This window comes from Neolamprologus multifasciatus, chromosome 17 (genome assembly GCF_963576455.1).
Source record: "Neolamprologus multifasciatus chromosome 17, fNeoMul1.2, whole genome shotgun sequence".
NCBI classification, from domain to species: Eukaryota; Metazoa; Chordata; class Actinopteri; order Cichliformes; family Cichlidae; genus Neolamprologus; species Neolamprologus multifasciatus.
Window position 1 is genome coordinate 6,652,570 of NC_140455.1, and position 24,335 is coordinate 6,676,904.

At 40.9% G+C, this 24,335-nt stretch overlaps 1 protein-coding gene and 2 long non-coding RNA genes across 5 annotated transcripts in view; all 3 read right to left on the reverse strand.

Moving 5' to 3' along the window:
* LOC146498844 (uncharacterized) overlaps nucleotides 1–14,642 on the reverse strand; it is a 31,649-nt gene extending 17,007 nt beyond the window's left edge. Inside the window, exon 1 of the long non-coding RNA XR_014870360.1 lies at nucleotides 48–14,642. This is a non-coding gene — a long non-coding RNA (uncharacterized LOC146498844). The remainder of the gene's footprint in view (nucleotides 1–47) is intronic.
* lrp8 (low density lipoprotein receptor-related protein 8, apolipoprotein e receptor) overlaps nucleotides 1–24,335 on the reverse strand; it is a 172,162-nt gene that overhangs the window by 112,025 nt on the left and 35,802 nt on the right. The window lies entirely within an intron of this gene.
* The window catches only part of LOC146498845 (uncharacterized), a 39,793-nt gene continuing 34,424 nt past the window's right edge, over nucleotides 18,967–24,335 (reverse strand). Inside the window, exon 2 of the long non-coding RNA XR_014870358.1 lies at nucleotides 18,967–24,335. This exon is cut by the window's right edge and continues 9,722 nt beyond it. This is a non-coding gene — a long non-coding RNA (uncharacterized LOC146498845).

Here is a 24,335-nt window from a genome sequence, read left to right on the forward strand (position 1 = left end):
CACACACACACACACACACACACACACACACACACACACACACACACACACGGCACACACACACACACGGCACACTAAACAACCTCTTTTTGTGGTCCGTGTCATTGATATTGCTTGGCTGGGGCCTTTCAGCCCTGACGGATAAGGAGCCCATAGGAACCGACTGAACTCTGATAAAGGTATAGCGAACGGAAGCGAGTGTGGGTTCAGGCCCCTTTAGCCCTCCAGAGGAATAATTTACAGCTCTGCCACAGTTGATTTCCCTCACTACGGCCAAAGGCAGTCAGAGACTGGCCATAGCGACATAGCTCACTTGCAGATAGCTGAGCATAGCAACATACAATCATACACAAAGGAGCTGGGAGGCGGCAAAGACGGGAGAGAATGGTTTGAATTATTAAAGGGAAGAAAAAATAACAACATTAATGACACAAGTGGGGATATCGGTCATGTGCGATTGTGCAATGTGCAACATTCCCATTTTGTTTGTTTGCACTCATTACTGAACAACCTTATAGTACTTTTTACTTCACCTTTTAGTGTCCTTTCCTTCCTGAATCCTTGATTTATCGACTGTGTCAAAGAGAAATCAAAGTTATTGACTGAACACAAAAAGGAACAAATTCACAAGGTTGATTCTCAGTATCGTCTTGCACCATGCTTCGAGTCCACTTTGTTGTCATGGAGATACTTCAGTTGAACCGTACAACCTCGGTGAAATGAACTACAGGAGAGGTGGCAAAAAAGTACACATTTGCGACTTAAATAGAAATAGAGATGCTCGTGTTAAAAAAATACTGAAGCGCTGATTCGGCTTCTTTACTCAAGTGACAGTGAAAAAGTACAGCCTCTGAAATGTGCTCAAACTATTTCAAAAAATTAGCTCTTTGAAGGACAGCTCTACCTGCTGATTTTGTACTAAGCTGACTGGACATGCCACTGCAACAATTTACTGACATCTACACCTTGAACACCGTTCCAGATCATTCTGGCGCACTTTAACCTCTGAGTAAAGTGCAATAAAGGATCCATAAATTACATGTTTGTGTCTCTTTCATGTGTGTCATGTGTGATAAGAAACAATGATGACACCCCCCACCCCCAATAGGATTGTCTATAATGCCAGCAAATGCAAGTGGTCAGAAGTGTGCATTCAAGCTGCTTTTATTTATTTATTTTTATCTGTATGCAGCTGCAATACACTTAACACCCTCTGACTTTTTCATTTGTTCCACGTAAAAGAAGATCCAACTCTCTCAGCAGAGTACACAAACCTCTGAGCCGCACAGACACACATTCCCTCTGGTTAGGCCAAAAGAAGAGATTGGCTTTGACATCTGCCTCAGTGTGTATTGTCCTGTTCTCATTTGTATGGGGCCTAATATCGCCCTAACCTTTCCGCCACACAGCGGTTCAATTGCATCAGCATAAAACTGCTTCAGTGAAAAGCCAATTATCGTCTCAATCGCGCCACAATACAGCTTAGGCACTGCCCACGCCACTGCTGAACGTACAAAACAGCCAACAATGCTGGCGAAGTGACAAAACTGGGGCAGGGCATGCAACAGTGACAGAAAGGAGGAAAACTCAATTGCATTCCTAATCAAAAACTCTAGCACATTGTGCAGAGGTTTTTTAACGCATCTTCTAACAACTTAACCGCATTAATTTATGATCTGTAAGGCATAAGCTGCATCTTGCTTTATTTTTTTTCCTCATAATGTATGGGAACAAGGCAGAGGATGATGAAAATTGTGGGGGTAATATAGTTTGCTTTAGGTGAGATATACAGTTGGAAAATATATAGTGTTATGCAGAAATTATATTGCTTAGGTGGCAGTGTTTACATCTCTCTGTATTGATGCTATGACACTAAATGAAATACAGGGATTCTGTTTTAATCATAATCCTAAAACGTAAAAAAAGCAAATAGAGCAGCCACTACGAGCGGTAATAAATGCACAATTAAGATCGGAAACAGTAATTTGCCTGCAGCACTTGAATGTGAAAAGGCATCAAATGATTCTCTTAATTTCGTGAGTAAGCTACAGCGAGAAGATGTCACTTGGATTGCGTAAAGGTAAAATATGAATGCATGAGATGAGGCATCTGACGCTATCTGTAAACCCCTCTCCCTACTGATTCATGTTCAATTACCACAAAATGCAGTGGAATAGTCAGCTTAGGGTAAAACATGAGCAAACAGCACACTGCCGATCTGCAACAAACATGCTTAACATGCTTAATGTGTTTTTTCTTTTTTTTGCTTAGATAAGTAACAAGCAATCGGCTGCACTGGCAGCAATGCCCGCTTTGGAACGGCTGGGAGAGAAAAGCTTGAATGGTTCAAGTTTTGTTCAAAAAGTCACGCTGACACTATGGCAACACAATAGAATTTCATTGGGAATGGAAGTAACAAAGGGAGAGAAACGACTGCTTCCATCCCGTGCGCGTGTGTTTGTGCATGCGCGCGCTCGATTGGGGCGAATACAACTCCCAGCCTTTCTCCATGTCTGTTAGTGGGAAACAGTTGAATGGCAGGGAGCAGGGATACAATGTTATTACCTTCTGTAGCTCCACCCCTCTATCAATCCATCTTTGCAAACACACACGTGAGAACGCACAGATTTGCCCAACTTCAGCGAAGCATGGAACAATCCGTCTTTCAGTGCCTTTATTCCTGGGAAAAGCTTATAGATCTTAATTGCATTACTGGGAGGCGTAAAGGGCTAGAGGGAGCGTCCAAACCCGGTGAAGGAAACCAGAAATGGAATTCTGATTTAAGTGAAAGATAAATAATCCCTTTCCCTTTTTCTTTCACTTTATGACTCTGACACAACCACAACTGTTTTTTTTTCTCCCCATCAGAAGCTACACATCTCTAACAGCACCACTGTGCAAATGACACCAAATCATAATGGTTAGATATAAACAACAAATCTGATTAAATTGCTCCCACACTGACACATTTATGCTCTCCTGAAGTGGAAAATCTTTTAGTCAACGAAGAAATGATGCGAAAAATGGGAGTGGAAGTGAATTTTATTTAATTAATAAAGACCCAAATGATATGAAATTGAATCTTAATAATAAATCCAGTCATTTCTGTATGTGTATTATAGAGTGGGTGTGCCTGTTCTTTACCTAACTTGACAGTAAGAAATAAGTAAGTGCAATGCCAAGTTTGGATGAGAGTTGAGCCCAACTGATTTATTAGGAAGCTGATTTTCCCCATTTGCCGATCTTTAGGCATTGGCATTTATTTAAAAGATGAGAGAAACACCCTTCGACAATGTAAAAAAAAATGTTGATGTTGCACAGTTTGCTCACCAGAGGGCACACTGCAACATTCCTATTGGGAACAAGTCCTGCAAACACAACTATCTGATCCAAGCACGCATATCAAATGTTAAGAAAATCTGCTTGTTTCATGTATCTGAATAGTAAAGAAAAATATATATTTCTCAATCACGAAATATCAATATCGCTCCATCTGTTTTATTTGCCTTCCAATAACAAATCAGATTTTTGAGTACTCCTGTTAAACTCTATATAGGAGTCCTGTACTGTACGACATTCCTATGCACAAAAACAAATCTGTGTTGGTAGGGAAACATGACTCTTTTATTCACATTGTAAATTTGAGGCTACACTTTATACACAGCTTCCAACTTTTATTTACATTTTTGTGGCTTTTTAAAATGTCACTTTCAGTCTTTTCAAAAAGCTGGATATTTCAGTATAACAATGTTGTGTTGCTCAGAAATTGGCCCCATGCGTTGAAGCTGCCAATGTCATATTTCATCTGTTTTTTGTTTGTCCCCCCCCCATCAGCGTTACATATCAAGCTGTCAGCCTGCCAAAGCTGATTTGCTTGCGCGTCGAGGCAGCTTATTCAAACATGGCATCTAAACAGAATACTTGCTATGAAACACAGAAAGGGCTGCATGTGTGAAAAAGTCCTCTGTAAGAGAAGAGATGTGAAAAACCGAGTGAGAGAACAGCATGTGCCATTAGAGGAATGGGAAAAAGAAAAAGCATAAAAGGCAGATTGAGAATAAAAAAAAAAAAAAAAGTTGACAGTTTGAACTTTAAACTTTTCGCTTTCTCTCTGCCAAAACACAAGGTATCTATTGTTCAAACTAAAGGCCCTAAAGTCAGTGTCGGGGCCTTCCGAGCCCACACAAGGGTGACAACTATAGGCTTGAACTCTTAGATTAATGCTGTCCCCCTTTATGTCTCCAACATGGACCCTGGACTTCTATAAACGCCTCCTCCCCATCATTTAGACTAGACATCCACACATACACCACCTCCACCCCCAACAACTCTTTGGCAGGCTAGCACAAACAAGGCGTGAGGAATGTGGCTTCAATCGCTGGACGGGCCACGAAGGAACATTAACTGCCGACGCCGAACAAAAGCAGAAGTTACGAGTGTATGAGCGCAATGCTGCTTTTCCAGACTACTCAGAAATGTCTAAATATCTAAAGGCGTATAAACCTCTGCACAAAACAAGTTTGTGGAACAAAACGATGCGGCTGGTAGAGATGAGCGTAGCAAAAAACTTGTTTTTTCACTCAAGAGAAGTCTCCTTGGTTAAGGCACTATCCAATTACCTGCAGATCAGATGTGAACAGCAACAGGGCAATTTGCACAGCAGGAGGAGAAGACAATGAAACTCTTCATCCATGCATTTGTCCTGATCTCAACCACTAAAAGGGCGGGAGACTGTTGTGAAACGACAGTTAAGAGGACGAAATCGAAAAAGTAAGAAGAGACGAGGACAAGTCAGAAGCAGATCACACTTGAACATCAATTTAGACATTGCGGTGAAAGCGGGCCACCTTTTGATTTACCCTCCCTCGCAATGTAAAGAAAAAGAGCCGAGTGGCAGTCACCAAAACTTTGTATAGTTGTGTGACAAGTATCAATGAAAGTGTGCTAATGATAGCTGGCTGTTCTTGGGGCAATAAGCACCTCTAATGGCAAACACAGAGATAAGCACTGTTCCTATGCAGCACTGTGAGACAGATGGTCTCATTACTCCTGATTGAGAATAGGGAGAGTAGTTTATCCCGAGAAATGGGCAAGAAGAATCGCGGTAGAGACGAGGAAAGAAAAAGAGCTACAGTAAGTCAATAGATTCATTCGTTTCCAGATTCCAGAGCAGCGTTTTGATACACTTTTTGTTTTAATCCTTTCAGAATTTATTTTGGATTAGGCTTTCGCCAACGCTGCTGTTCAAATATACATAATCTAGTCTGTATATATAACTCGTGGAGGAATCCAGGGTAGCCAGCTGAGCTGGTCGGATGTTTCGGTATAGCTGCTCGAATAGCTTGTTTTGATTTGTAAATATATTTGTGCAATTAAATCGATCGAGGGGCAAACAGAGACGGTGGAATGCGAATGCCCGAGGCAGCTGAAGAAGTATCTGCCCATACTGTACACAAACAAAATACACAGTACACAAAAGCTGAGAGGCAAAGACAAATATTACCAACGTCTCGTCAAACACTCGAGAGATAAACACTTCGTGCCGCAGATATAAAACACTCATGTGGAAAATTGATTTAAACTTTAAGATTAAAAAGGAATCAAGGCGAGAGAGTGTATAGATTGGTTTAAATTGAGACCAATCAAATGTCACCTGCAAACTTCGGACACCAGTATTGCAGAAGGCCAGACTTACTGCGTTAAACTGACATTTTGACACATTGCAACAAAAGAACTGTCTTCATCTAGAGCTGGTTGGGGTTGTTTCCGTCCAAGGGCCCTTAAAAATTACTGAGTTTAAACTGCTGTCAAACCCCTGTCAGCTGGGCTATAATATCCCTAAGAGTGACAGAAAGGTTGCTGACAGATGCAGTTGGAGGGAAAGCAGAACATCATCTTTATGACAGCATGTAACAAATTTTATATCACTACCAATTTTTTCCACATTAGACCACTCTAGATGGCTCCAATTTAAATCAGTTAAAAGTTTTAAAATTTCATCTGCAGAAACAACATTAAGGAAAGATCCAGCTGATTGCATTTGTCTGTAACAAGTTTTTATAATGAAGATTTGTTTCTTTTTTTGGCTCAAAAGGGAAACCAAATCTCTCCTATGTCCATCCAGAATCTCATATTCTGTGGATCCCACTGACTTACTGATTGCTGAACGGGTTTGATGTGTAACCATAAATATTTCATTATTACTATAGCTTTTGTGTGTAATATTGGTCCACTCCTTCAGCCTCACTACAAAGAGCTCTAACCACCTTCATCTTCAATGAATTTGACGTGAGCCGTTCAGCACAGAAGAAAAAAAAAACAGGTAAATTGGGGTTAATTCAGGTTACAGCTCTGTGTCTTTCTTTGCTTCTTGAATGCATGTTATCTTATTACAGAATATTGCTTTATTATGAGTATTAATCAGAGGTCTGGAGTGATTTCAGAAAAACAGCAGTGCCACTTTACCATAAGGAAACAGTGTTTCCATGTAAATAATTTTCTTCTACAAGCGCTCACTTCTGAGCGCTTGTACTTTGAAGCACTTCATCGTTTGTTTCTTTCCACTTTGCATTTTTGATGTCTCGTATTTAATCCGATGAAGTTTGAATGCATTTGTCATAAGTTGCTTCAGGCAAAGCAGTTTGTCAGATGAATGCAAAGTAATGCGAGGCATCGTCATCAATTTTAAAATGAGGAAAATCAAATCTGCAAGCATAGATCAGTTGTGACTTTGAAACACCTGGTGGAAATCTTTAAAAGTCCTCTGAGACACTAGTTTCTAGATCTGAGGCTTGTTTGGGGCAAATTTAAATTAGTCCTCTGGATAATGGATTGCTATTATCAACTGATTTTATCAGTTCAACAAAAAGTATCTAACAATCCAAAAAAAAGAGGTAGCAGATGTGGCTGTGGCATAAATCAGACACCTCTCAGCTGTGGGACTTGGGTGTTTTGGACTTACAATTTAAAATGGAATTTCACTTTCTATTTAAAATCAGTTTAGGCAGCAAAAACTACTTTGTTAGGATCTAGACAAGAGCATGTGTTGCATTAAAAAAAAAAAACTTTTTTCCCAACATTAACTATTATATTAGGAAGCTCTTTTTACTGGACTACCAGATTGAAGACTTTACTGGCAGTACTACACAGTCTGGGTTTCTCCAGGACTCATGGTATATACAGTAGAGCACCTAAAGTTAATTTCTGGGGTAAATTAAAACTGATAATGGCCATTTAATTGAGAACACTCTAAGCGGGTGCAAATGTCACAATCTCTGACAAACAAAAGCAAGTTCAATCAGGGGCTGTCTGGCCATGCCATCCTCCTGAAAGGCCAATTCATATAAAGCCCATGTGAGCCCTTAATGAGTCAACCTCTCCAAAAAGCTCCAGAGCTACTGTTAATTACATAAAGACCAATTCACCATGGACAATCATCCTCAGGCAAAAATACTGGGAGCCCAGGTTAGAGGCAACAGCGCTGCATAGCTTGGCATGCTACAGCCCTCTATTATGCAGAAGCAACAGGAAGTGTCTGGCACCACCCTGACAGCGAGTACACCGACCTCTACAGCAGCCAAGACGGTATCAGCCCTGCTGAAATGTAAACACCTTGAGGAGCTGGATGTACTTGAATGGGAGCACACTTCTGTTTTGTTTTTAACCATTATCTATTTAAATGAAACAAAAAGCTCAACAGAGACACACCGAGCACAGAGCACAGCACAAATTAAAAGTGTATATCAAACTCCTGGATTCTTATTTTGATTGAAGAAAAGAATCGATGCTTTTGCTGTTTAAAGAAGACTGCTCTCTAACAAGCAGACTGCGTGGCCTTTATAGACCTTGGATAGTCAGGAAAGTGGCAAACGGTCTCCAAATGTTACACTCGATCTTTGATCAAGTCTTGGAAGTCATTCAATTCACAGTCATCTGCCATCACTATAAACCCTTCAAGGCTGACAGCTGGCCCTTTGATGTCAAAACATGCCCTTTGGCAAATATATGAGTATATGGGCAACACTGCTAAATTATCAAAAATAAAAGAAAAAATATATACTTTCATCCTCCTCTAAAAAAGAAAAGGTGAGCTTGATTTGTTCAAAGATCTTTGGTGATGCTCTGATGTGATATTCAGTTGATTGAGATGTGGCTTCAAAAGAATTTCTACCCTTGGCAAAACAATGTTTTTACTGTTTCATACAGGGATCCAACAGAATCATTTATAGCTGATTCAATGCCGAACGTCAAACAAGACTCCCTTCATCGCTGCGCATTTCTGCTTATAACACTATGCGAAAGAAAAAAAAAAACACACTTGGTGATGCCCCATAAATTATGTTTTTCATGTATGCATGTGCAATAAATACCGCAAATGACTGCCTGAGACTCACTGAACAGAGACAATAATTCTATTTACGTGTGCCATGCATTCACGCTCAGCATGTGAACATCTGACCTGTCAGAAGAAGCTCTGGAGGGATCAGATTAATGGTAGGGTTGTCCCTACGATTATTATAGGCTTTTCACAGTTGGTTTTTCATCACTCGGAAACATAATTTCCAGAGGCTTGCGCTATGCAGCGACTGTGATAAATGTCTATGTGGCCTGCAAAAATGAGGCATCCAGCCAAGCTGCAGGTAGAGAAGGCAAAGGATCTACAGTGAATGTAAACTCTGAAGTAGAAGGAATAGTTAAGTCTGTGTGCCATATTGTTTTACTAGATTAAATTTAGTATTATGTCATATTTAGACCCACAGCTAGCTAGTTCCCACACCCTACTATGGGAAGCATAAGAAAAGCCACCTTACCACTAAGGAGTGCCTAAGCCATTGAGCATTTCACAATGCACAAAGAGATCAATCACACAGTGTGAAAACAATGGAACTCAATATCCGGGCTGCAATGTCAGATCAGCAGAAATCTTGTGAACTCTTAGCTCCCAAAACAATACAGGAGGGAGAGATATGGCCTCCCGTGCTTTATTCTGCCTGGCAGCCCCTTAAGGAGATCAAAGACTCTCGTGTTAAAAAACTTATGCAAACAAATCCTTTTTTTTCCTCCAAATACGCTAATCACATCTTGCTATTGCTTAGCTAAAACCATCCTCTTTAACTGCTTAATATCCCCATCCCATTACAGCATACAGTATTCCCTGTATTGGCAGCAGGCAGCTTACAGAGCTCAGCTCTATCGATCCGTCTTAGTGATGGTTAGACATGCCTGTGCTGCGAGCAGGCAAAGGGGAAAAGCAGCGGGGCATTCAGTCCGACTCAGATGTGGCATTCCTTCTCGGTCCATCAATGATAGCAGAGAAATCTCATTTCACGACTCACTGACATGTTTGCAAAGCCACATCAGCGAAGGCACAACCTGAACAAAGCTCTAAGGAGGCTCTAGCGCCAAGTTCAACCTGTCTGGGTCCAGGACACATCCGCACAAGAGGTGAGAGAGGTAACAAAATGAAAACCTAACAGCTGAGGTGAGTGTGATGCCTCGAGGACAAACATTGACAACATCTGCTTCTTTGGTTGCTAATGGCTTATTGATTCAAGAGGCAAACACCAGCCTTCTTTTCCATGAAAACTGTCCCCATCACAATCGAATCAAAGCGGTTGAGCAGACATTGCTTCACCTCAGAGCTGCTGGGCAGGTACCAATAATAGCTGTGTTAAAAATGCATTTCCTCTGAATCTACAGTTGTTGCCATACAGATCAAATACTTTGCAGACCGCATGCATTTACGCTCCAGCAACCATGACCAATGGGTCCTTCAAATCAACTGATAAAAAAGGCATTTTATAGTAAGAAAACCTGGATTTTCGTCCCCCTCCCCATGTCTCAAAAACTGACCTTATACACATGAACATAGTGGCAAACTGAATAACAAGAGGTCAAAGGTGGAAAATGACTTTAAACTGACTAAACAGTGCTGTGTGAAACCACCCTAAAACCTAAATATTAAAGTTTCATGTGGAACTTTCATATTTGCTTTGTATTCTGTATGCAGCAAGGTGCTATAGATGTGCAAAAGTCTGTACGGGCTAGCAGCTAGCCGTGAAATGAAAATAAAGTAAATTCTCCATGTTCTCCAGTAGTCTAGAACACAACACCTTCTTCCTGGCTTTACTTTTGTTGCCCTGCCCCAGACAGATCTGGCCAATAAGTGGACTGAATACTCTCACGTGGTACAGACCACATTTTGGTTTGCTTGGAGTTTACTTGGATTTTCCTGTGTGTGAAAAAATAAAACCATGGGAAACAGCCACATGCCGACAAACTCAGACCAGGGTAAACAAACTAATGGTGTAAAACACCCTTAAGCAATTTATGGGTTAATAGCAACGCCTACATTAAAATATGTTCATCAGCCAATAAAGTTTACTTTCAAATATTTTATTATGCCTTTCATTTAAAGGCACAGCATCCCTAAGACCCTAGAATTAAGGTGTAGTGCTCTGCAAACATACAACCCACATTCAAGAATTAGTCCACCATTTCAGCTTTTTTTCCTTTTTGTCAAAAAGTAACGCTGGTCTCTTTTAATAGAAACCTTGAGTCGATCGAGTGAACTCATTATCATTTAAATCCAGGCTATAATGAGCACACAGTATGTGCCTTAACCTGTTCAGACACTAGAACGCTCCAGCAGTACTCTGTGGTAATGCCCTTCCTCTGTGGTGATTTAATAGCTACCGTTACTTGTTGCTCGGTAGCTCTGTGCATTTGGTTCGCCTGTGGACTGAGATTAATGTGAGCAGGCCAGTGGGGAACCGGTGCTCAGAAATAAACTTGCTACTTGGCAATAAACTAGATGGCCTAGGTATTCATGAAATCAGTGGCTGAAACCCATCCTATTTATGTCACGTATCTTTGCCATGTGTTGAGCAGGGAAAATTTGCGGATACTTCACATCGAATGATATGAGGTAGCGTCCTTTTTCTGCTTTCTAAAACAGAAAGCAGAAGCACACTTGGAGCCGTTTACCATTTGCACACAGATTATTTGTGTACGAAGAACGCGGGGCAAAAACGTCCATATATGGAAACCAGCAGAATACCGGTAGTCTCCTATGCCTACAATTCTACTGCGACATATTGCATGCACACACACAGACGCACAAGGATCACATAAACATGTATATATGCTTGCACACGCCCAGCTGGTGTCCAAGTAATTTTGGCCTGTTACAATGGGAATCCTGAAGGCTTCAATTTTCACAGTGACTAAAGCCAGGAACCAGACTCAGGAGTCCAATCTGTGTGTGAGCAGATTTACAAAGAGGGAGGTTATTAGAGAGCACACATTTTGTTCGGGTGTGTGTTCATGTGAGCGTGCGTTAACTTCAGTTCCTGCCAGTACTGGGGCAGGGGATGGATAGCAGCCCACCATAACAGCTTCTCCTCCCTCTGTACTATATATGTATGTGTCTGGGGATATGTATTAACCTCCAACCTTTTCCTTTTTCTTTCCCGTGGGCCACTGCTGTGCCATTCCTATTTCATACCGCTGAATATGCAGCAGTCTCTTTTCTGATGACGATCCACGTCATGGCTACAGAGATAGCTGCTGATCTCAAAGGCAGCTTTGACCGCTCTTGTATACAAGCACCACAATCAAATGCAGATCAAAGATATTTTATGTCCTTCTAATGTGCATTAGAGTCTGCAACGTCTCATTAATTACTGAACTTGGACTACTTGGCAGACATAATTGCACATGTCAGTGGACATGGTAACACTTTGAAAATTAAAATGTCAAAGTACTTGGATTTTAGTTGAATTACATCTAAATATTACACTTAACTTGGATCAAGAAAAGAAAATCCACCAAAGATTTCAAAAAACTGTTCTTCAAACTGCCCAAACCACTCAGCAAAAGGAGTAAATAAAGCTTTAAAGGATTCTTTTAAAAGATGTCCAAAGGTGCCTCTCTCTGCTTCTGCTCAGGGTGCCGAGGGAATCAACTGGCAATTTCTGATCAGTCAAAAGGAAGATGTTTCACTCCTTTTACACTTGTGCACAATCACTGGACTTGAAAGTCTAGGGTGCTTGAGAAATGATTCCACAATAAACTTGCTGTCTTTGCAAAACAATAAGAAGTTCAGCAGATACTTTGAACTTCTTTAACTCCATGGCCTATTTTTAAACAGCAAACATCACAAACATATCCTCTTTTCATTTCCCAAACACTAATTTTTTCAGCTTTACTATAAAAAAGCAGAAAATATTTTCATGAATTTCACACATAACACTACCTTAAACCCGACATTTCTGCAGCTTTTCTTTGTAGCCAAGGACTTATTTCTCTGTCCATCAGCAGGCCTTGTGAAACTAAAAAGATTCCCAGTGTTCCTTAAAATCCCTCATTTGCTTCCCATCTTTGTCTAGAGTGAATGGTAATCTTCCTACATCTCTGATGGGATGATCTCAAGGTGGAAGTCCAATTATTTCTGAGGTGAGGAGATTACATGTGTAATGCAAATCCCCCTTCCATTCCTGTGACAAAGTACATTATAGGATAATTCCTCCATTATTTCCTGTAATGTGGTGTTTAGATGGTTCTCCAGCCCGACAGCGCTTTGAATGGGGCTGTAGGTTTTGGTTTGAAGGGGATTTTTGAGGGAGGTGGAAATGACTGATTTCTGAGATTCTGGACAGCTAACATATCACACGTGCCAAAACCACACAAGAATACGCACACGGGAAGAACGCTTGTCGAGGCTGCACAGACAAAGCCGGTGTTCTGACACATGCCTGTAACTCGTAGCAACCCAGAACAAGGTCAGAACAGCCGTGTGATACACCAGTTTAAGAAAAGGTGATTTTTTTCCCCCACCTTTTCATCATGACAGTGTTCGGATGCTTAAGCGTGTGTGCGTAGGCAGCTGTTACTAGGCCACTAGGTCCCTCGGGACTAGTTGGAGTCATAGCCACCATCATCCCTCTTTTAATAAATACACACCTGGACCAACCTGGAATGAATTCCTTCAGAGGAGCTTACACTAGCCTTATTTTTGACCGCGCGGATCGGGACGTTTAGAGCTTCGTCACCACCAGCAAGAGCTGCTGGTCAGCACTTAGTCACCACTTCATCTGAGACTATTATGAAACACAATTTTGTAACATTCGAAACTTTTTGTTTGTTTGTTTAAGTCTCCGGCATAAAGTGGTACAGTCGGAAGACAGCCAACGAAAGAGACAGTGAGAGAAGCCTTTGAACTCAGCGTGCTGGAGAGGCTAACGGCGGGACAGTGACCTGCTGCGACCTTGCCTTGGCATTGTGGTGCCTGTCTGCAGCTATCAGTGTCTGTGTACGTATACGTTTGTGTGTGTGTGTCTCTACCTCCAGTCATCACAAAGCCCTTCTCACCTAGTCGTTTCCTTTCTTGTGTGTGTGCAGAAAGATACCTGCCCCTTACACACCCATCTGCTTTAATAAAACACATTTACACAAAGAATACATCAAGTCGTCGTGCAGAATGGGGGGCATCCGTCCGAAGTGACTAACCGGCAGAAAAATTTCACCAGGGTAAGCAGGTCACCTCAGCTCATTTCTTCTTTTTTACTGCCTTCCCCACAATAAAAGGCGAGCAGAAAAAACTTAATGACCAGATGGTAAGCACTGTGACACATTAGCAGCTAAAGTGCCAGGTGGAGGTGTAATGACTTCATGGACACAGACGCACGCACAAAATCTCCAACATTGTTCTGTGTTTACAATAATGTGTAGAAAAGAAGCCTCGTGCATGACAGTAGCGTCACAAGGAGGTATTGTAAGAGGGTTCTTTACACCTCCCCAACGGCCAGAAATCAATGAACACAGATTTAAATTCAACACTTTGAAGGTGTAATATGCTGCCGTTTTGCTTTTTGGGGGTTGTTGGGATTTTTTTTTTAGTTATGAAGTAGTGCAATTTTCCATCAACAAGGTCATATAGTAGCTGCAGTTTGTAGAGGTAAAAAAAAAAAAAGAAGAAGAAGAATATCGGTGGAAGGAGGAGGAGAGCGGTAAGTCTTTAGTTGTAGTACAGACTGAAAATGCAATTTTTTAAAAAAATTGTCAGTATCACTCAAACAGAGATCTATCTAAAAGCTCATTTAAGGAGTTGATGTGAGTATTTATAAACAGACGTCAAATGAGGCGTCCACATGTACTGACGCGAATTGTCCTCATTGTGATGGTTTAATCACAGAAATGTCTGACTGAAACCACCCTGGGAAAAAAATGCTTTGCTTTTCATTTTTCTGCTCTACAGTTTGGCTCATTTTTTTCCCCCCAACTTTGGTGCAGGCTGTACTACCCAGTATTCAAAATGTTACACAAAGCATTTCTCTTTCTACCCCCTTTGTTAGCTTGATTCAGGCTATTTAGCCATACAAATTGCTAGCTGTCCCTCTCACCTTATTTACAGCGTTAATGTGGCAACGTTTCAACAATCAAGTCTAAAAAAAAAAAAGAAAGAAAAGAAAAGAAAAAAGAGCAGTGTCTGTTCCAGGTACAAATGAACACATGAATGAAGACGATGTTATGTTGCAGTGAAACGAATGAGCCTGATAAATGAGAAGTGACAGCGATATGCGCCCCGTGTTTATGGATGTCTCACACGAGATGTGGGGGGTGGGGGGTGGGGGCTGGATGTGGGGGGGGGCGGGGGGGGGCGGGGGGGAGGAGAGAAAAGAGAGAGAGAGATGCACTACAAAAAGGAGGGGCTCATAGGAGGGTGAAAGAGAAAGGGAAGAGAGCCGTGGTATATTGCAGGTATCCTTGCAAAAGCAATTTGTATTGTATCAAGATAGGAAGGTGATAACGTCTCCTCATTTCCGTTCTGCCAGATTTGTACTGTACAACCTAAACATCTCAGTTCCTTCATCACAATAGAGGGAAGGGGGCCGGGTGGGGTGGGGGGGGTGGGGCAAACAAGGATTGGTTCTGATCTCTTCTTTGATCCCTACAGCAAGATTACAGCTAATAACAGTGAGCCGTGGCAGCATTGGAGGACAAGAATAAGCTCACCAAGGTGTGGAAAAGAGAAAAAAAAATCTCACTGTAGCACAAATAAATGATGTAAATCAGTATTCATCAAGAAAAAAGAAAAAAAACTGGTTTATAAATTGTTGAATGCTCACAGGAAACATAATGTAGGATGAAACAAAAGTCTAGTGCAGCATCTCATGTCAGTGGGTTAGAATCTGAGTGTTACTGCAATGCATTGTCCGATATCGTGGTCAGTGATGCTACGATACGCAATAATCATGATGTCATGACACGTAATAAATATTATTCTTGCATACATGCAATGCAATGCATGTACTGTCTCATTTACAGTAGTAATATTAATGCAAATTTATCCAGTATTCTTCCAAAATAATCTTAAAGCAAAAAAAAGATAAAAATGAACTCAAACTATACACACAGTCCCTCCATATGCAAGTGAAAATGTTCTCAGTGCTCTGCCTCTGCCTAAGGGCACTTCACTCTAGTGGAAATGAGACTGCATAAACACATTCCTCATTACAACACGGGGTCGCCTGGCAAAAATAGTCCACTGGAATGCAAGGGAGAGCGCTCAAGGCACGGCACGAGTCTTTTCCATATGCTAATTCAACATCATTAAATATCATCAATAATGCATTTACCTGGAGTTGGTATTACAATGACTTTCATAACTGCTGTGTACAGTAGAAATGAATAATGCATATACATGATGAGCTCCAGTGGCCTTTTATTTTTAGAGGCATGAAATGACAATGAGTAAAAGAAAGCTGATTTTGACAATCTTAAGAAGTTGTTTTGTTTTTCTTAAAATGTGGCCACATTTTTTAAAGTTACAGTGTGTTAAATATCACCACTAGATAACTAGTTTTATTACTGAGTCACCTCAATAACTCACTGTTCATCTGCAGATAGCAAAGTGACTCCAGACCAGTTCCATCGCAAGGTCTTTCACTATCAGTCAGTCCAGTGACACGTAATAAATATTATTCTTGCGTACATGCAACACCTGTTGATATGCGAGCTTGTCTATTTACTCTGGAGCAGGCTAACTTTACGGAGTATATTATGAGTTAATAACTCTGTGAAGCTCTTCTGACTGATGACACACATACCCCGGTGAGCTGTTGAGTACATGCTGAACCTTTCTAACAATAAGTGACGCCATTTTTGCTGCTGTTAGCCTCTGTTAGCTGCTGTTACCCAGTGTTAATGAAACCGTCTTTGAAGTGGATCTAATATTGTTGCACTTTAGTGAATAAACTCTCATAAAAACCTGAGAATGTAATCAAACTGTTTATTAAAGGCCAAGTATGATTTTGAGGACACTTGAGCCTAACATCAGGTAGCCTAATCTTATCTTATAACCAGCTGTTGCATTGTCTAGCTAGCTCGTGAGCTGTCCAGAGACGGGAAGGTCGCATGTCTAATCTGCTGATAATAAGTAATTGCAATAATATAGTGAATAAGTAATCATGTTTCGTTAGAGTCCTAACTTCTTTTCAAGATATTAGGATTGAGGTGAGGAAGAAGAAGATGAGATTTTATCAAGATTTTTGTGGTGTTATGCCTTTTTCTTCACATTTTCACTTCTTTGGTGAAGCTGACTCCTTCTCCAGAAAAAACTAAAACAAAAAACACAGGTATAATGCTTCATACAACACATGGGGCCGGTCTCTAGCCACATACGTAAAATGCAATCAGTTGGAAGGTAAATGTCCTTCCCGTCTACTGAATTTAGATATGCATACTTATACCTGTATTCACAAATCTTCTAAAGAAAATTAGCTTAAAAGAAATGCAGTAGAGGGCAACAAATCCTTTTCCAATCATGCTTCATGTGCATCTAAAAGTAGAACGGACAGATCATTTATTCACAAACTGAAAATGCTTCTTCCTACCGTACATAGCGTTTACAGAAAATGACCTTCTTGTCGAGCAGTAACACACACTGTACCGGGTCTGGTTTTGGTTGGATATAACCATTAAACACTCATATTAAGCCATTTGTCTTAATCTTAATGCTAAAAGCATTTTTGCTTACAGAAAATAAAGTCACTAACAGAAGGGAGGCCCTTCAAAACCGATTCCAACCAGACAAATCAATAGTGAGGAGATTTTCTCCTGTTCCTGAGGCTTGTCCCACAGTGCTCAGCCCCATATGTAACTGTCTGTCAGTGCCATGCCTCTATATCATAACTCCACACTGTGGCTGGGATGCAGTAATCCCGTTTTTATTAAAAAAGGCAAATAAAAGGAAACCATCTGAAACAGGTTTAAGCCTTTCTGACAGTCAGGCATTTCATTACCACGGCTCACAGTTTGTGTGTGCATGTATGTACTGTATATGTGAAAGAGAGAGCACACATTCTGCACATTACAAATAATACGAACAAGAACAAGGGTCATTTTTAAACAAGCTAAATTCCATATATGGAATATTTTATCCAATTATTTCCTTTAAGATCTTGCGACTAATTTTCCTTTTTTCCCCCCTGCCTTTTCTCCATCACTAAAAATAAGATGGTGTTTAAACACTCTGCCAAGTACAAAGTTAAAGGGTACAAGTGCTACGCAGCTAAAGCCTCTCCTTTTTAGGCAAATTGAGAATAACACTCCTTTCTTTGTTCTCAGATTTTGCTTTAGCTACTTTGATCTTTTTAAGGAATCACACCACCTACACTCATCCTCAAATTGTGCAAGTGGGAGTGAGATTAAAGCCACAATGTGGGACTGTGAGGTCTAGGTGACTGTTCGTACAAGTACAGGTGGTCCATCTGACGAGTCTGTTTTTTGAGGAGTCATACAGATAAACAAATAAGTTAACCACATTTTCACACATAAACTAGGCAAAGGCATGACTGGTTGTGGAACAATTTTTTTGCAGAAAACAGCATATTGGACGAAGATTGGCAATAGCCTTAGCAAGGCTATCATTGTTTCAGTGTTGGAGGGGGTTAATTAGTAGCTGTGGAGGCAACAACCACCTGGGATCAAATAATGTCCTCTTTCCCTTGAGTGAAGAAGTTTAACAGCATTTTGTGACTCTGTGCTCTCTGGCACGAGCTGTGCTGTGGTCAATACCAATTATCCCGCTAGACTTTTAGAATGGAATTTTACCAAGTGTCAAGACAGTCCACAGAGATATCCCTGGGCAACTAATTTACTGGTTTAAATAAGAGAATCAAAATCAGACCAATTTGAGAGTTAAGAAGCACTAAGAAAACATTCGAGCACAATCTAATGAACGACAATAAATACCATCTATCCACACACTGCATGTGTCTTCTAAGAGCTATTTGAAACATTTAATCACATTATTAGCACTCTATTTTAAACCTCTTTATGAATGACACAGTGGCAGATTGGTTTGCTAAGTTGCTAAGGCACAATATGTTGTAGGGTCAAAACCCTAGTAAGTGTAGCCTTCGTTAGCAGTGCTAGCCCAAATAGCCTTGTTTCATAGCAGCCAACTGCCACCAGATGGAGCTGCTGCCCAGACATCGTCATGGAAAAACGCTGTGACTCTGTTCATCTAGGCCTGACCTTTTTGTTAGGGCTACTATTATTATATTTTGAAGGTGAAAGATTAAGATTGTGGTTACAAGCAGCGGAAATGAGCTTTCTCAGAAGGGTAGAGGTCCTCTCAATTACAGATGGGTAAGGAGTTCGGCCGTTTGGGAGGTGCAGCTACAACTCCACATCGAAAGGAGTCAGGTGAGGTGGTCACCTCCTGGGTAAGATGTTCTAGGTATGTACTACTGGAAGGAGGACATGCTGGAGAGGTTGCATGTCTCGGCTGGCCGGGGAATATTTTGGTATCTTTTGTACCCTCTATGGTGATTTCTTCAGCTTTGTCAAGATAATGAGGAAAGTCAATTAAAGATGCAATAAAGTAAAATAAAATTGGAACAAAGTCAGGATGAAGACATCTGGAAGTTCCACTTTTGTGTCAAGTTGAAAAGACTTTGATCCACTCTGGGCACAACCACTCATGCCATCACGAGTTCGTGTAAATCTGTGAGGGGATTGGTGAGTCTGATTACGTAGCATAATTCTGCTACAAATGATCTTGATTATTGCCGTTTTTTCAAGGAAAGATGAAGGTGAAGTTATCTTAAAATGATTTGCACCATACAACCAGATTGTTACAGGTTTTTAAAACTCCTTTAAAGCAAACCTGCTGTGCAAAAAAGGGGCAATCAGTCATATACATAACCCCCCCCACATACACATATAAACCAGTATATCAATGATAATGACATGTGTTCTCATATAAAATCTGTAAGTAAGCCCCAGACAGACATTGGCCTTTAAAAGAGAACTTCAGTGTGCGGAAGATGTAAAACCAACTGTCTGAAAGTTCATCCTGTGTTCTAGTGCGTGTGTGGCTTCAGCTGAGTAAGGGAGGTCTTTGTGTTTCATTTGCTTTCATTCAACTCTTCATCCTCAGCAAACTGGTATTGGGGTCAGTGCCTTCATAAGCCTCTGTTCCCAGATAAAAAAGGGAGGGGGGAATAGGAGGAGGTGGCAAAAGGAAGAGGAGAGTTGGAAAAAAAAAGAGTGACTGAATGTAACTAGAGAGCAAGAAAGACATTCAAGAAAAAAAAGAAAGGAGCCCTTGATTGTCCTGCATGCCAAAGTCATTGTGGCCTGCCCATAGAACAGCAGGACTGCCCACCACTTCAGCTGCTCTTGCACTGTTTACAGATCCCTAAAGGCCTGGGAAAAGCCGTCAACTCGGAAGAATTTCTTGTAGAAGCAGATGAAAGCCTGTTCCTAAAAAGTCTTCTTAAGAGACAACACATGACAGGATTATGCGGCACAGTCAGTGCAGAAGAAACAAACACTGGAATGGGAACGTTTCGAGCGGAGGAGGAAGACGCCAGCACATCCACAGTGATGAAAATGCAGAAAGCTTGGGTGGGGGGGTGGGGGGGGGGGGGTAATGATGTATGAAAATCATGAGTCAGCATTCTTGCCAGAAAGGGGGATGAGGTAGAGGTGTAGGTGGATGGAAGAAGAAATGATAATTTCATCGACTGCCAATCAAGCAGAAAAGGCTGTGACAGTCACAGGTCTACATTGTCGAGCTGTAAGCAGTAAATTACAGATGTGCCACATTTACATGAGCAAAGACAGCCTCAGGTTTTTACTGTCAAGGGTCAGTTGCACTTACATCAGGAAAGGAAAGCAAAGGAAAAAAACCCGATGGGTAAGCCTGCACATTAAACCTCCAGGCATCACAGTACTGTAATACACAGCCTGCTATACAACTACAACTACAGATTCAGCTTTGTTATTTATGCATGTATGTATTCAGTTGCTCTAATGACATAGTTGGGTAACATAGTTGAGAACCTTTGACGTTCACTTCATTCAAATCACTTCATTTTTTCCACCCGTCTAGTAAGTATCCTGACTGCACCCAGTCAAGCTACAGGCAAATAAGACTTATTCCACGAACTACCTTTGCATAGAACCAGAACGTTTCTATTGCTTGACAGAACATCAGGATCTATTTTTGACTAAACCTTATACTTTGTGCTTCTAAGCTGGAGTATTTCATGGCACATATAGGGAAGGAAGCTCGATTTAATGAGGAAACAAGACCAGGAAACAAACATGTAAATGGCCAAAAAAAACCCTGATACTCATGCATGAGGAAAATGGGAAAGTACATGCAAAATTCAAACACCACAGCAGCTCAACAGTTCAACCGTGAGGATCCAGCATCTCGTGTGGCAACACTGAGCCACCCATGATAATGCCTGTTATGATAATCAGGGATGGGATTAGGGACCGGGTGTTAGGTGATGAATAAGCAATTAATCCATCCTTATTACTTGGATATTGATTATGAGGACAGAATACAAATAAATGTTCCTCAGTGCAAGTTTTTATTTAAGTCAGACTGTAATTTTTATTAAAGCTTTTACTTTTGAAACCTTCCTTAACCACCACCATTGGAAAGAGATTGGTGGCTTATTTTTTCCAAATTAACAAGTGCTTTTAAGCACAAATCTAGAACATGACTAACACCTCTATTTCGTGGCCGCACACCAGGAGAAATATATGCTAATATTTTAACACAGTCTCCCTCCAAATAAATGAATCCATGCATGGATGAGCGCAGACTGACACCCTGAATATCATCGCATTAGATAGCAGGGACTAAGTGACAACTCGTGTAAGTATATGGACGCTGCCGGGTGTGTGCGTTAATAGAGACCAAAAGGCCAGTTTAGGTGCATCGTTCATCATTATTATAGCGACATCTCGTCAGGCTCCATCTTGGAGTGACAGCTCTCTTTAACGGGTTTCCAAAGAGCTATTCCTCCAAGGTGGTAATGTTCAGGCACCCAATAACAGGAGCTATTAAGGGGCCAGAAACACTCTTGTTACATCTATAAACACATTCATGTTCACAGACTGCCAGTGGAAAGGAAGATGCCAACTTGGGAAAACAATTTCTCTTTACAGAAATTATGTATCTGCAATATATTCCTCCTAATAGGAAAGGCACGAGGTGTGTTTATTAAACCTGACACAAGAAACATTGGATCGATATATAAAGTGCATCTTTCAGTGAGTGTCTTATACCATCCCCTGCCTGACACATAGCATCGTGCAAGCACTTGGCAACAGTGGGAAAGAAAAACGCCCTTTTAACAGGAAGTAACCTCGTGCAGAACCATGTTTGGTTGGTTGAGGGCCAAAACAAACAAGTTGACAAAAAGAAAGATTTACTTTACAGCGGTACAGCCACAGAGTACTCCAGGGAATTATCCTTCAATGTCTTTGGAAACTCTGGGCACGTATGCATTTCATATTCAACATCTGACACTTTAAATCTAAATGACACATTACCGTCAGTGTACAAGTCATGGGAAGTGTTTGCCCTGTGAAAACAGTTGTATAATGGCTTCTGCTGCTATAGAGGGAGCTGTTCAAAGTCTATATTCTAGAGAGTTCTCTGTGCTTTGAGGCTATAGACCTTTTTGGACAAAGAAAGTATTGCCCAGAAGGAAAATTGAGTTTTACAGTGCTGGTGGCTGATAAAGAAAACATGTTATCGAGATGCAATAGTTTGTGTAAAACTCAACTGCAAATAAATGTCAGGATTATGATTACGCTATTTTGTAATCTCCCTCCTGTCATCATTCCCCAGGCAATATAACACAATGCACAACAACATATAATGATTTTCAGGACAGGGAAAAAAATAAGTGGTAATGTTGGTAAAAGAAAACTGCAGTACTCTGCAAGAACAGAATTTCTTTGTAAAGCTTTTGGTCAGAGTTGACAATAAGAGGTATGCCTTTACTTTCCCTGCTGAGGGGAGCCAAATAATTCAATTGATCCCCTTTTCATAATTAACTGCTGCTGAACAAAGGAGCACTTTAGCCAACAAATGGCAGTAATCCACAGGAGACAAGGAGTTAAATTATGGCTATAAGTGCGTCCAGAATGGGTCATTACCATTGTGGTGTGGTGTTATAAAGAGACTTAAGCCATATGAGGAAAATAAACTTCCAGTTTCCCCTATGTACAAGTCTAGCATGGCATATCCATATCTCGTATGGTGATTTCATACACATTTGACATAAAAAGAGATAGGCACCACTTTCATAAATAAACCACATGATGAAACATTTCTTATGAGATATAAACACATTTAAAAGCATAAATCATCGCTTTTCTTTCAGTGGGAATGCAGTGGAGTGGTTCCTGCTTCTGTTCAAACCCTCTAAATAAATCTATGGCAGCAGGTGAAAAAAGACAGGTGGTTTTCTAACTCTGTGTGATCCTGTCTAAGGCTAAGCAGACAACAGGGGCAAAGTAAGGAAAAGAAAAGCAAGGGTGAAGACTAGAGCGAGGTCCAAAGTCCACCCCAAAGCCTAGAAGGGCAGAAAGGAAAAACAGGATCACGCGAGGGTAACGACAGTGGTAGGAGGTGAGCTTTCACATTAGATCCAAGGAAGGAGAGGTGTCAACTCCTGAGATTCAACTAATACAAAGTCTGTGGATGTGTTGCATCTCAAGAAGCAAATGTGGGCTCAAGCAGCGAATGAAAACCCCCTCACCACCACCACCGAGACTGCAGGCACGTAAGCGGTATGAAACACTGTGTATGAGATAGGATGGGGAAACAAGCAGCACGGCAGTGGGATGGAGATCATTTACACCTCATCACCCTTTCATGCTTTCTCTCTCCGACACTTCTTGTTCTCATACACCCTCCCCTCCTCTCTACACAATTGGCGACAAGTCATTATGGCGGACCGCACTCGGGTAATTGGAGCAAAGAGTAGAGGAATCTCTACGAGGGGAGGGTGACGCTTGGACCAACATTTCTTTGTGTGCCTTGAAAGCTATTAGCAAGCATAAGATTTTAACTGAATGCTGCACATGCTGCAATTAGAGTAAGCTTTTTGTTTAGAAATACAGACAGTGAAATTATTATCTGTTCTGCCAGAATGTCATCCTCAGAGTTGGATTCTCAGTACTCAGAGCGCACAAATGTATGCAACATTATTGCATGACATTTCAGATGTGTATTTACTGAACAAGACCTGCTTTCAGGTATTTTGATTGCTCTTGCTCAAGAGATATAGAATTGTATCTATAACAAATCATTATCTGATAATTATCCATCACCTTCTAGCATTTTGATTCACATTGTGCCCAAGACAAAATGTTAGCCTAGAAAAGTAATTTTGGTGTATGTTGGCTCATTTTGGGGGGGGGAAATAATTTGAAAGTAAGCATTGCTGTTTACATAGACTACATATAAAACACTTGCCTGGAGTAAAGCAGAAAGTGAAAGTCACAGTCTATAGCCAGCAGTGGATGTTTCTAAGATTTTAGTTATTAAGCTTTCCCAAAGGCTGTATTGCCTTCCAAAAAAATGTGGAAAGTCACCAATCATGGCTGGACCTGAAAAGGTTTTAACACCATCACAGCCATATCTGAGCTCATCAGTTGCTTGCTACCTTAGCTTTTGGGGACAGTGGTCAATATTTCAGTGCTTCTGGTGCAGCTAGCAGATGTCATTATTTACATCTGCAGATCAATTGCTAGAAAACCAAATTGTCCCCAGATGATAGCCAGTGGTTTCGAGATTGCATTTCGGGAAATGCAATCTTACTTTTGTTCGCCACATTTACCGCTTTCCTTGCCTGGAACCAGTATCTTCGCAAACCTCATTCATCAACAGACCTGAGACTATGCCCAAAGTAGAAAAGGAAACTAAAAATAGAGTCTATGACCCCAAAGCCTGTCCCTAGATCTATTTTATAGTATATTACCAGTTTGCCCTGAATGAGTGGCTGAAAATG